Genomic DNA, 13,519 nt, shown 5'->3' on the forward strand with positions numbered 1-13,519 from the left:
GACCTCTGTCCTCTATCCTGCCAGGGGCAGCGGCTTGGACACGATGATCCATTGTGGCCCCTTCCGACTCTACAATCTATGAATCTATGAACCTATGAAAGCGATTCTTGGAGCTTCTCTAATTAAAGTACCACGCCCCTCCCCCTATCCTTGGAGTACATGTAAAAACACCCCTAGTCTCTTCACCTGTTCTACACCCCATCCCCTTTACTTTTCCTCCATCCTCTCTCCTGTTATGCCTCTTTCCTTCCCTTTTTTCTTCTGCTCTCCTAGCCTCCAACCAAAAAATTAATTGTGACGAAACCACTGTCTCCCCTTGATCACTATGTTTATTAGACTCTTCCCCCTCCCACTGATTATTCTGAGTAGGCACATCTACATGAGAAGCTATGGTGTTTAAGCAACGAGCTAGGGGGATGCAGCTCGTTGCTATGGCAAAGTAGTGTCGACGGGCACAAACCATGACACCAACGCTACTGCACAGTAGCAACAAGCAATAGATCATTGCTACTGTGCAGTAGGGTCAGAAACGACCCATGCACTGCCAGGACTGTTTACCAAAGGTGGTTACTGTGCAGTCATTTAGTACTTACTAAAGCAAGTACTGGGGAACTCCCCTCTTGTCAGCACGGAGGTGGAAAAGGATCTTGGAGTCATTATTGACTCCAAGATGAACATGGCTCGGCAGTGTGGGGAGGCGGCTAGGAAGGCCAACTGTACCTTGTCGTGCATCCACAGATGCATTTCAAGCAGGACCAAGGAGGTGATCCTCCCCCTCTATGCGGCACTGGTCAGGCCGCAGCTGGAGTACTGCGTCCAGTTCTGGGAGCTGCACTTTAAGAGGGATGTGGACAGCATCAAGAGGGTCCAGAGGAGGGCCACTCGCATGATCAAGGGACAGCAGGGCAGGTCCTATGAGGAAAGGTTAAGGGACCTGAACCTGTTCAGCCTCCAGAAGAGAAGGCTGAGGGGGGATCTTGTGGCCTGCTATAAACTAGTCAGGGGGGATCAACAGGCACTGGGGGAGTCCCTGTTCCCCCGAGCACCGCCAGGAGTGACCAGGAATAACGGTCACAAGCTGGCGGAGGGAAGGTTTAAGTTGGACATCAGGAGGCGCTACTTCACGGTCAGGGCGGCTAGGGTCTGGAACCAGCTTCCAAGTGAGGTGGTACAGGCTCCCACCCTGGGGGTTTTTAAGAGGAGAGGGGGTCGGACTAGATGATCTGCCCACGTCCCTTCCGACCCTAGAAACTATGAAACTATGAAATAACTGCACAGTTGGGTATACATGTATATGCACCCAGTGTATATTAAATCCAATTTCTTCCTATTAATGACAGTGTGTATTTTAAATAACCTTGTTTGATTGCTGTTTGTGGCTTGTCTCCCTTCCCCTCCCTGGCCCTTTCTGTTCTATTTAGTGTGCAAGGTCTTTAGGAAAGGACTGTCTGAACTCTGTGTCTACACTGATATCCACACAATAGACCATAATTTCAGCCAATCCCTAGGCATTATGTGTGGTCCTATATTTGATTCCAACTCTATAAAATCATGTAAATAACCACAATTTTTAACAATTTTTAATTCTGAATTTCCTGGGTTTATAACACTTGTGCTTTTGAGATTACTATTTCAAGATGAACCCTACCCTACTTTCTCAGTCTCTTCACCTGTTCTTCACCCCATCCACTTTACTTTTCCTCCTGCCTCACCCTAACTTACTGATATATCTCCTCAGCTTTAACTCTTTCTTAACATAGACTCCAGGAGCCATTTGAATTAAAGGGTGCACAGTGCCTTGTTTATCAGCATCCCCATGCAGAAAAATGGTGGTAGGAGCTTTAGTTAAAGTGCCCCCACCACCATTTTTCAGTGCAGGGACACTAATGCACAAGGTGCTGGAGTTTGCTGGAGCACAGTAAATGCCCCAGCAGACTCAATGAATCAAGTCTTCTCCGATGTGCTGTAATTACAGTACATTGGGGCAGCCTTGTTGCATGTGTATAGCTGCGTGGCAATATGTTTGATGCTGGCCATAACTTTTTTGATTGCTTGTTAATCTCACATTGAAATGAAAATATTTTCTTCCTCCATGTTCAGTTCTCATCCTTCTACAAAGAGAACCAAACAAACATACATACGAAACATGCAAAAAAAATCTAAAGAGCAGGCTCCTACTCAGAACAGGCAAAACCTGGAAGCCGGATTCCCCTCGCCTTCTCCTACATGAACAAGGGGCAACTTTCACAACAATAGATGAAGTTACACATATATAATAAACCAACTGAAGGCATCTTCAGTTGGTTTCATCTTGAATCTGAAGATAAATGCCCTACATTTGAAAGCTTGTTTAAATCTATCCCCACCATAAAATTTGTTCAATAAAAGATATTACCTGCAAAAAAGATATTACCTTGCCTCTTGCATAAATATGCAATGGTTTCCAAATGTCAATGTTGTCTGTTTCTCCCTTCATACACACTTTATAATTTCCCTTCATATATCTGAACAAACCTAAATAAATTGTAACATCATTCATATGCCTGTGGATGCTGAATGAAGGCTATATTAGCATACAGAAAGAGAAAGCACAACTCCACAGATCTTACAGTCTAGACAGACAGAAAGGCAGGAAATGGCCCTGACATGAGAAGTGAGGTGCCCAAGGTCACACCGCAGGCCAATTTACAGACCTAAATAGTTAATAGAAAATACGTCCTTAGATGGCGCTCAAGAGAACACTACACAGTTCCTTCGTTTCACTGTTTTACAACTTTCGCATGACAAATCCTCACATCAACAGCTCTCTCAGGAAGAGCCCTAAACTGTCTGAGTTACATGGTGAGAAGAGAGACTGACTGAAGTAGGGATTTTCTTCTTCCCCTTGCATGATTTTTCAAGGTCCAGTTATTTTGACCTCCTGTTTCTATTAGGCAGAAGAATTATTCATAGGATAATTGAAAAAAATTGTAAGTCACAATCTAGAAGCATCTACACAGGAAAATGATTCCTGATAACAAAAAGCTTGCTACTCCAGCAGAGAAAGGCAGAGCACGGAGCAATGCCTGGAAGCTGAAACCATACACGTTCAGGCTGGAAAAGAGGCACACATTGTTAATAGCGAGGAGAATTAATGGGTGGGACTTACCAAGGGACTGTCCATCACCAAGAGTCTTTACATTGAGATCAAATGCCTCTTTCAAAGGACTGGTGCTAGCCCAAGCAGATGATACAGGCCAGATGTTAGAACCACTAGTCTTTGCTCCCTGATTTGTACTATGCGAGAGGTAAAAACCAGTGGCTGCTGGTCTCTTCTGGCTTTAGAGCCTCTCAACTCTGACAGTTCCTCAGAACTGGGAGGAAAGGTGACACCACACCCCTTGCTATTACTTATGCAAATGACCCTGGGGTTCTCTAGGGAAATGCCCAGACTGGCAACATACTACTGAGAGAAATTGGAGATTTAAAAAAATGTAGGAACAGAGATAAATATGTGATCTCAGGAAGCACCTCCATCTTCTGCACTTGCAGCATTTGAAAAGGGACAAATTATATTTTGGGAAAATGGATTTTTGAAAATCCCAAAACAGATCTTCAGCTTCAGTCCAGTATGACTTTTCATAGATTAAAGGCAATGGATCAGACAGGAGGAAAAATACTAACCTCTACACATCCTCAACAAGACTTCTCTACATAGCACTTTCCTTGGCTATCTGGAAGGAGTTGTAGGAAGGACCCCCATCCTCATGCAAGATGATCACTTGAACCAGTGTATGGCTATGTTGCAGCCTGGGCAGAGAAATAGGTTGCAAATGCAGGAAGGATCCCATGATGAGTTAAGAACGTCAGGGCTCTTGAGCAATGCACCATGAGAGGGAGAGCAAGGAGAGGTCCATCAGGGATGAGGAATCTTTCCCTGGAGTCACAGAAGCTTCCTCTCAGAACTCCTCCAGCCACTCCCAGCAAGCAGCACTGCATTATTACCTTTCAGAACTCCTACAGCCACTCCCAGCAAGCAGCACTGCATTATGGTTATTATACTAGAGCGGGAAATCAAAGGCTTTCTCAGCAGGTACTGACAATTCACCATCCAGTGGCATAACCTACTTTACCACAATAAGAGAGTCTGTCCTCCTGCATAGGAGATTGAAAGCTACGATCTGACATCCTGGCTTCACATAATTCTGCCTTTGTTTTGAGTGGAGGCCCAGAGCAGAGCATACATATATGCTGGAAAGTTGGCTCAGGAAGTGAAATACAGGGCTTCCTCTTCCTCTTTGGTTCTTCTGACTTTTATCCAAACCCACACTTTTTCTCAAGGTTCCTCTTTTACTCTTCCTTGGCATTATGAGAGGAAACTACTTGGTATATTTTTGAGGGTTCATAAACTATCTATTGGAGCTCCTTCATGTTTGAAAAAGTGAAGCAACTTACACAGCAAAGGAAGAATGACAGGGGTTAATGGTGCCCATAAGAAGGCTTCACGTGACTGCTGATCCATTCCAAACCTGATGACCCTGCAAGATGAATTCAATCTTGCTCAACAAAGAAAAATCATTTCCTATTTTCAAATAGCAGGAAACCCCCCAATGAAAGGAGAGATCCTAGGGAGGAAACATCTGTGTATTTAGGAGAGTCAGCTAACCAGAGATGTGTCAGCTCATATCACATGCTGACCAAGCTAAGTCTGGAAGTTCTTCAAATGTATATAAACTGAGATAAAGCAATGCAATCCTCAAACCTAAAGTGCAGAATTTAAGAAGCTTCACTGCCTTGGAGGAAAATGAAGGAATGTATCCCCCTATGGAGAAGATCTTATGGGGGCTTAGCCCTCAATGCCAAATACCAACTGATGCCCCATCAAGATGGGGCACCAACATAATCTACAGCTGAGACTGACTGAAGAGGATTGAACTTTGAGGAGGGAGAGAGGAAGAGAATCAGTATAAAGAGAACTTAAAGTCTAAGAATTACAGGCAGGAAATATCACCTGGGGTGCTTGTACACAGGACAAAATTGACCTTTAAAGCAGCTTAATTGCCCCTTTGTGCCTCCTTAATGACATTGCTGTTTACACATTTGGTGGCATATTCCGCTTTAATTTCATGACAATTTACACATTCAGCAGTGTATTCCATTTTAAATGACTTTGTTAAATAGCAAGGTAAAACCCATCCAAGGTATTTTAGTTTGCTACGTAACAAAGTGCAATGGTGCATGAGGCGCTGGAAGCCCAGACATGCTCAAGGAAGCTCGGGCTTGGTGGGCTCCCAGCGCTCTGTGCACTGTCCCTGCTGCCTTCTTCCACCACCAGCACACCCAGCCTTTCTCCTGCTGCCCATTCCTGGAAGATCCCAGGGGGCAGGAAGCTGATGGAGACAGTGCACAGGGCACTGGAGCCTACCTGCCTTTTCTGTGGCTGGGGGAGCGAGCTGCTGACAGGCCAAGCAGCCCCTGGGCTGCAGGGGACCCTGGACCTTCCCTCCATAGTGGCAGTGCCCCCCAGGTGGCACCTGCCTGCTAGCACCCAGCCCAGGTGGTCCTGGGGGCTGCTGCCACTGTGGAGGGAAGCACTGGGCACTGCACAGTTCAGGGACTGTGAGACCCAGTGGCAACTCATGCAGGTAGGCTTGACTGAGGGAAAAAAGTGCTGCGGTGCCCCCTCAGCCCACCTGGGTGGGCTGTTAGCAGGTGGGTGCTACCTGGGGATGCCACCACTGTGGAGGGAAGCACCAGGCCCTGTACAGCTCAGACAGACAGTCAGGGTCTGGGAGAAAAAAAAAAAGATCAGGCTCCTCACTGCTTTTTGCTTTGTTTTTCCTCACTTGAGCCTGCCTGCATGAACTGCCAGCAGGTCGCACAGCCCCTGCGCTTTCCGGGGCCCAGTGCTTCCCTCCACAGTAGCTGCATCCCCTGGGAGTGCCCGGGCTGGGTGCTAGTGGGCAGGTGCTGCCTAGGGGGTGCTGCCACTGTGGAAGGAAGGATGGGGATCCCGTACAGCTCAGGGACCCCTCAGCCCACTGGCAGTTGCCCCCTACTCCCCACACTGTGGAAGAGGCAGGTAGGCCCGGGGGGGGAAGAAATAAAGAATCAGGCCCTCACCGCTTTTTTTTTTTTCTGGTGAAGTCGGGGTGGGGGGGATGTGAGTGAGCTGACAGGGGGCCGTGACGCATTGTGATGTCGCATAACATCACAGAAGTCCCTAAATTGAAACTGCATTTTTAAATGACACAAAAACCCACCTGTTAAAAACCCACTGTTTCAATTTAGGGAGAACTAAATCCCTGTCACATGGACAAGCACTGTTGGAGACTCCACCAGTCCTGGCCCTGGTCTCGAGCCAATCCCTCAACCTGTCTTGGAGAGAAGAAACTTGGGTGTATGGGCAAAAGTGGGACCAAAGTAGACTTGATTTTGCACTGTGGGACGGCACCAACATAAAGAGTCTTTGAGCTGCATACACAAAGGCATTCCATAAAGAGGGAAAGCTTCATCATCTATACAGAGCTCCGTAGCCAGTGCACCTGCAGTACTTCACTGTGTTCTGAGAAGCTCATCTCTGGGAAAAGACCCACTGGGAAGAGTTCAGAAAAAATGGACCTGGAGAAATAGTCAGGCACCTGTGATCCAGAGCAGCATGGTCAGATGATGAGGGTGGAGGGTAAAAAACACTAAGGCTAAGTACAGGCATTTAAGAAGCCAGAGGCAGAAGCACTCTAACTTTCAAGCTTTACTCCAAGTACCCAAGGTTAGGTTGAAACCAAGTGCAACAGATGTTAGCCCTTCCTTGGACTGGGACTTGGAGCCTGCCTGCACAGGCCGAGCCCAGCAGGTAGGGAAGGCTCTCGCACACCTCCCAACTTGCACCAGGGACTCCCCAGGATGCCAAAGACTCCTGAGCAGAGCCAAACACTGAGCCAATCACTGACAGGTTGTTGGACACAGGCCACCATGCCCCCAACCGCCTGCTGTCCTGATGCCTGGGTTCTGCACTTGCATGCATGTGTGTGCATGTATGAGTGTGTGAGTTTGTGTGTCTGTGTATGTGTGTGTCCTGGATGCCTGGTTTCTGTGTGTGTGCATCCTAGATGTCTGTATTCCCCCTAGGGGAATGTGAAAGCTTAAATGTTTAAACGATGAGTATATTTATACCAGTGATGCATTACTGCTTAATGGTTAGCATGGGGAGCAGTCTGGCGGAGAAGGGAAATGGCACCGTGTCTCATGAACAGGAAGGCTGAATGGTAGGCAGGAGAGATGGAGGAAGGGAGAAGTGAGGAGGAGGGAAGGAGAAAGGGAAGGGGTAAAGGAGGACTAGTGGGTACTAGCTAATGAGGCAGGAGACCAATTTTGTGGGCAGATTGAGGGGCTGGCTGCCATTTTTTAGGGCAGTGGCCCCTCTCCCCCCCCACTGATTGGTGGAGAGGGCTGTCCGTCATACACCCTCCCACAGATTGGTGGAGATGGACAGGGCTATGTGACAGGCAGACTTCTCAGCCAATCAGTGGGGATGGGCAGGGTAGCAGCTATCTTGCCTGGCAGAGGGAGGTAGGAGGACTGGTGGCTCCTACTGGGGAGTCACCATTTTATTTTTATTAAGTTTTTTTCCTCCCTGTGGATTTTGTGGAGATCACCCGATTTTGTGATTTCCATTAAATATGCGCAATCATGATTTGGGTGGGTTCCTACCCATAGCCCATCAGGTTAAAGAGGAAAACAGTAGGCAGCCTAATGACTCATCAGTTAAGCAATTAGCTGCTCATTCACAGGTGCCAAGAAGCCAGCTGGAGGGAGATAACCGGTTACTTAAAGTTAAACCCATGCCCAACCCACCTTGCTTGTTCCCTCTCTTTCAGTGCTCCAGCAACTATAGTGGGCTGGGAAAGCCCCTCACCTGCTGCTGCTGCTTGTGGCTTCACATGGCCTGTATTATCTGGCAGGGCTTGCCATCACCTCCTCCCCCTCATCAAAGGCCCAGACCATTGGTTCCCAGCAGGTCTGTGCATAGCCCACAGCTCCTGTGCTGCTCCAGGCAGGTGGATGTAGACCCACCTCCATGGAGAGGGACAGGGAAGGTACCAGCCTGGGGCTCTGCACCCCACAACCAGGACTATGTATGTGTTATCAGTTAACCATTTAACTGATATAATTAGAAGAAGTTAACCAGATCATTTTAAAAATATTTACATCCCATGTCCCATCCGCCCCCCCCCAATGTTGGTGGCCCTGGCACCTCACAGTATCAAGCTCTTTAGATCTGTGCAACTCTGGCCGACTAGCAACTCACCTGCATAGACCGGGAGACCTCCCAGATGAGCAGGACCAGAGGACTTTGAGTGCCCCTGCCCTGGCACCAAGCCACGGGTCTCTAGCCTCTGGCTACTCTGGCCCCACTTTCTGGGCAGGTCTGCCCACAACCCAGGCTGGCCAGTCACCATCTCCCTTCCCCTCTCCCTTCCCCAGGGGCACACACCAGGGTGCGGGGGAATGTGGTGTGAGGAAGAGACAAGCCTCAATTTAAAATATTGCAGTTGCCAAAGTTTAACTGTAGTTAATAAAGAAAACCTCTTGAACATTGCCCACATCTCAGCTTGGTTCCTACGCCCAGTTAATACAAAACAGAAAACCTTTAGAAGGAGTGGGGGGAGGGGGGAGGGTTGAGAAAGGGGCAACAGAACCTGGAAGGGGGTTTGGGGTCAGAGGGAATGGCACTGACCCCAGAACTCAAAAAAACCCATAAAACCTTGGAGGGGAGGCACAAGAAGGGTTTCGACCTGGAAGGGTGTGGGAAGTGGGGTCCCACAGGGTTCGGTCCTTGGACCGATACTCTTTAATGTCTTCATCAGTGACTTGGACGAGGGAGTGAAATGTCCTCTGTCCAAGTTTGCAGATGACACAAAGCTATGGGGAGATGTGGACACGCCGGAGGGCAGGGAACAGCTGCAAGCAGATCTGGACAGGTTGGACAAGTGGGCAGAAAACAACAGAATGCAGTTCAACAAGGAGAAATGCAAAGTACTGCACCTAGGGAGGAAAAATGTCCAGCACACCTACAGCCTAGGGAATGACCTGCTGGGTGGCACGGAAGTGGAAAGGGATCTTGGAGTCCTAGTGGACTCCAAGATGAACATGAGTCGGCAGTGTGACGAAGCCATCAAAAGGCTAATGGCACTTTATCGTGCATCAGCAGATGCATGACGAATAGGTCCAAGGAGGTGATACTTCCCCTCTATCGGGCGCTGGTCAGACCGCAGTTGGAGTACTGTGTGCAATTCTGGGCGCCGCACTTCAAGAGGGATGCGGATAACCTGGAGAGGGTCCAGAGAAGGGCCACTCGTATGGTTAAGGGCCTGCAGACCAAGCCTTACGAGGAAAGACTAGAGAAACTGGATCTATTCAGCCTCCGCAAGAGAAGGTTGAGAGGCGACCTTGTGGCTGCCTATAAGTTCATCACGGGGGCACAGAAGGGAATTGGTGAGGTTTTATTCACCAAGGTGCCCCCGGGGGTTACAAGAAATAATGCCCACAAGCTAGCAGAGAGCAGATTTAGATTGGACATTAGGAAGAACTTCTTCACAGTTAGAGTGGCCAGGGTCTGGAACGGGCTCCCAAGGGAGGCAGGGGGTTGGACTCGATGATCTATTGAGGTCCCTTCCGACCCTAACATCTATGAATCTAAGGTAGGGGGCTTTTGACCTGGCACCCTATTTTCAGGGGTCCGAAGTCAAGACCAGGGACTTCTCTGTGTAGGAGCTAGAGAGCTTCATAATCCCAGACCCAATGTCTGTCTGAAAGAGCTGCAGGCCAGGAGGTGGCTGCTGGGTCGAGGTGCAAGTGGGGGTAGAGAGGCCTGGAGGCGCAGGTCAAGAGGCATTGCCACAGCAGACACTGAAGACTCCTACCTCACTCACACGGGACCTCTGTCTCCTCAGTTCCCAGGCCCATGTCTCTCCTTCAAGGACCACAAATGCATGGCTCTCACCAATGCCTGGGGGTCATGTCAGGCAGCTAACCCAAGTCAGGGGGGGCGCCTATTTTAGTTTCATACTTTCATAGTTGGTAGGGTCGGAAGGGACCTGAGCAGATCATCAAGTCCAACCCCCTGCCATGGGCAGGAACGAATGCTGGGGTCAAATGACCCCGGCTAGGTGATTATCTAGCCTCCTTTTGAAGACCCCCAGGGTAGGAGTGAGCACCGCTTCCCTTGGAAGTTGGTTCCAGATCCTAGCCGCCCTGACTGTGAAGTAGGGCCTCCTGATGTCTAGCCTGAACCTACTCTCAGTCAACTGATGGCTGTTATTTCTTGTTACTCCTAGTAGTGCTCGGGGGAACAGGGGCTCTCCCATAGCCTGCTGGTCCCCCTTGGCCAGTTTGTAGATGGCCACCAGATCCCCTCTCAGCCTTCTCTTGTGGAGGCTGAACAGGTTCAGGTCCCATAGCCTCTGCTGGTAGGGCCTGCCTTGCTGCCTCCTGATCATACGAGTGGCCCTCCTCTGGACTCTCTTGATGCTGTCCACATCCCTCCTGAAGTGCGGCGCCCAGAACTGGATGCAGTACTCCGACTGCGGCCTGACTAGTGTTGCATAGAGGGGGAGGATCACCTCCTTGGTCCTGCTCGTGATGCATCTGTGGATGCATGACAAGGTGCGGTTAGCCTTGCTGACCGCGTCCCCACATTGGTGGCTTATGTTCATTTTGGAATCAATAATGACACCAAGATCCTTTTCTGCCTCTGTGCTGATAAGAAGGGAGTTCCCCAGGCTGTAGGTATGTTGCTGGTTCTTCCTCCCCAGGTGCAGTACCTTGCACTTGTTGTTACTGAATCCTATCCTGTTCTCATCTGCCCACCCCTGTAACCTGTCTAGATCTAGTTGCAGCCTGTCTCTCTCCTCCAGTGCGCCCACTTCTCCCCACATCTTAGTGTCATCTGTGAATTTGAACAAGGTGCTTTTCACCCCCTCATCCAAGTCACTGATGAAGATGTTGAACAGTGCGGGCCTGAGGACTGAGCCCTGGGGGACTCCACTGCCCACATCCCTCCAGGTCGAAAAAGACCCATCCACCACCACTCTCCCCTCCAGCCAATTTGCATCCCATCTGACTGTGTAGGCATTGACACCACAGTTACCTAATTTCTTAATGAGAATGGGGTGAGAGACAGCGTTGAAGGCCTTTCTAAAGTCCAGAAAGACTACGTCCACCACGACACCTACGTCCAAGGATTTTGTGACCTGGTCGTAGAAGGCCACCAGGTTGTTCTGACAGGACCTGCCTCGAATGAACCCATGTTCTCCTTCATGTATCTCCTCCAAGGCTGCACTGCTTTTCTGCAGAAGGACCTGGACCAGGAGAGGGACCATGGGAAGCAGAAGAGCTCACCCCAGGCCTCTTGGCGGGTGGGTAAACAAGCTGGGGCCACCAGGCTCTGCTGTTAGAAGCTTCCTGGCCCAGTGAGTTGGTGGGCCATGCTCTCCCCTACTTTCTGAGTGGTCCTGAGCCCCTTTGGGACTGGCCTTGAACCAGCATACAGGGTGATCCCCAGTGCTCAGGGGTAGCTAGTTGGGCCTCGAAATGGGGTGATGTCCTTGATGGCCTGGACACTGCGTCTCAAGAGGTTGAGCTGCTCCACGCACCCACTGCTACTCCCTGGAGCAGGCCCTGCCAGACAGTTTCCTGCCTCCTCAGACTATGAGTCAATGACTCCCATACACATTTCCTGTCCTGGCTCCCCCTTGCCTCCAAGCATCTCCCAGTCAGGGTGCAGTGGGGAGCGTCCCCTCTTAGCTGCCATTCTCTGGGGTCCCTCTCATGGGACTCCTGTTCCTGCCCCCTCCCCCACCTCAGAGTAGAGTGCCTGGAGCAGGACTTGCCATGATATGGTGGCTGGATGACAGCCTGTCTCACCACTTCTGCTCGAGATGCTACAGGCTTTCTGTGGGAGCCAGCCCCACTGCCAGTTAGGAGTGTCATGGCTGGACCCCAGGCAGTCTATGACCTTGTGCATAAACTCCCTATCCTGGCACTGTGAGCCTCTCAGCTTCACTGTGCCACGGGGTGTCTCCTTCAAACAGCGAGTGGCACCTGGAGCCCCCAATCATGTGATTCACCAGCCCAAGTATAAGCAAACCCTGCCTTGTCCATTTCCCTTATACACATCCTGATTCATTCCTGGGCCTGGTCTTGCAGTCCCTAGCCCCAGCAGTCCATGGATGTGACCAGAGCTCAGAGTGTGTGACTGGAAATTGTAAAATCTCTTTATTTTGCTGGCACCTCATATGCACATCTTTCATGCATTCTGCAGATGTTCAGCCACCCATTCTGGACCCACCAGGCCAGCTACTGTGAACTGGCCTTTTCTGTATAGATGTGGAGCCTGCAGACAAGGAGGAGGGATTGCTTAGCTTTCAGGAATTGGATTGGGGGGAATGGAGAGGGGGAGGTCTGAGACGGCTATTGTAGGAGGGGGATTGGGGTTGCCCTGAGGGGCTGATAAAGTGAGTGCCTGCACCATAAGAATTGGAATCAGCTGATGCCCATTGGACTTTACCCAGGGATCAGATCAGAGGGAAGGGGAAAAAGTGCTGTTGGGCCACTTGCCAGTCTGTCCAGGTGTGCAACCCTGGAGTCACCCTGGCAGTGAGAGCTGGATAGTTGAGATAACAGTTCTCATGTGTGACTCCTTCCATCACATGTGTCCCTTTCCTGGACTGGGAGGGTGGGAGAGAGGCCGGGGGGGGGGGGGTTGAAAAGGGGGCTTTCCTGCTGCACCATGGTTGCAACAGTTATCAGACGTAGCTGTATGCAATGTCCTTTCCCTGACCTGAGGGTGCTCTCTGCCAAACCTGTTGTTTACCATTTGTCTCCTGAGTTCAATAAACACTAGCAATGCCTTTCTCTGAGTGCTTTGGAGGGAGGGGGAGCTGTTTACACACAAATTTTTGTGGTATCTGTGCTTAGACTCCAGTCTGCCATGAGGCACATCATGGCCCTGCGAGAAATAGCAAGGATGGGTCAATTACGCAGATTTACAGTCCCATTGAATGGGAAATGCTCTCTCAAGCGCCCAAGAGCAGGGGGAGATGGAGAAAACTGGCACCTTGGCTGGGTTCCAGACTTCAGCAGGTGAGGGTAGAGATTTCATAGATGTAATAGATGTTTAGGGTTGGAAGGGACCTCAGTAGATCATCGAGTCCGACCCTCTGCCCCAGGCAGAAAAGAGCAGGTTAGATGATCCCAGCTGGGCTGGGGTCGGTCGACCCAAGCCAGGTGCTTGTCCAGTCTCCTCGTAAAGACCGCCAAGGTAGGAGAAAGCACCACCTCCCTCAGAAGCCCATTCCAAATTCTGGTAACCCTTACCATAAAGAAGTTCTTCCTGATGTCTAATTTAAATCTGCTCTCCATCAGTTTGTGGTCACTGTTTCTAGTAACTTCAAGGGGTGCCCTGGTAAACAGAGCATCTTCTATTCCTTGCTGTCGCCCCCGACAAATTTGTAGATGGCCACTAGATCCTCTCCCAGCT

The 13,519-nt window shown here is 49.9% G+C and overlaps 1 protein-coding gene across 1 annotated transcript in view; it reads right to left on the reverse strand.

The window, feature by feature from the left end:
• GAS7 (growth arrest specific 7) overlaps positions 1 to 13,519 on the reverse strand; it is a 278,601-nt gene that overhangs the window by 201,821 nt on the left and 63,261 nt on the right. The gene's annotated exons all lie outside the window — the stretch shown is intronic.

The sequence above is a fragment of the Alligator sinensis genome, unplaced genomic scaffold, assembly GCF_000455745.1.
Source record: "Alligator sinensis unplaced genomic scaffold, ASM45574v1 scaffold1023_1, whole genome shotgun sequence".
NCBI classification, from domain to species: Eukaryota; Metazoa; Chordata; order Crocodylia; family Alligatoridae; genus Alligator; species Alligator sinensis.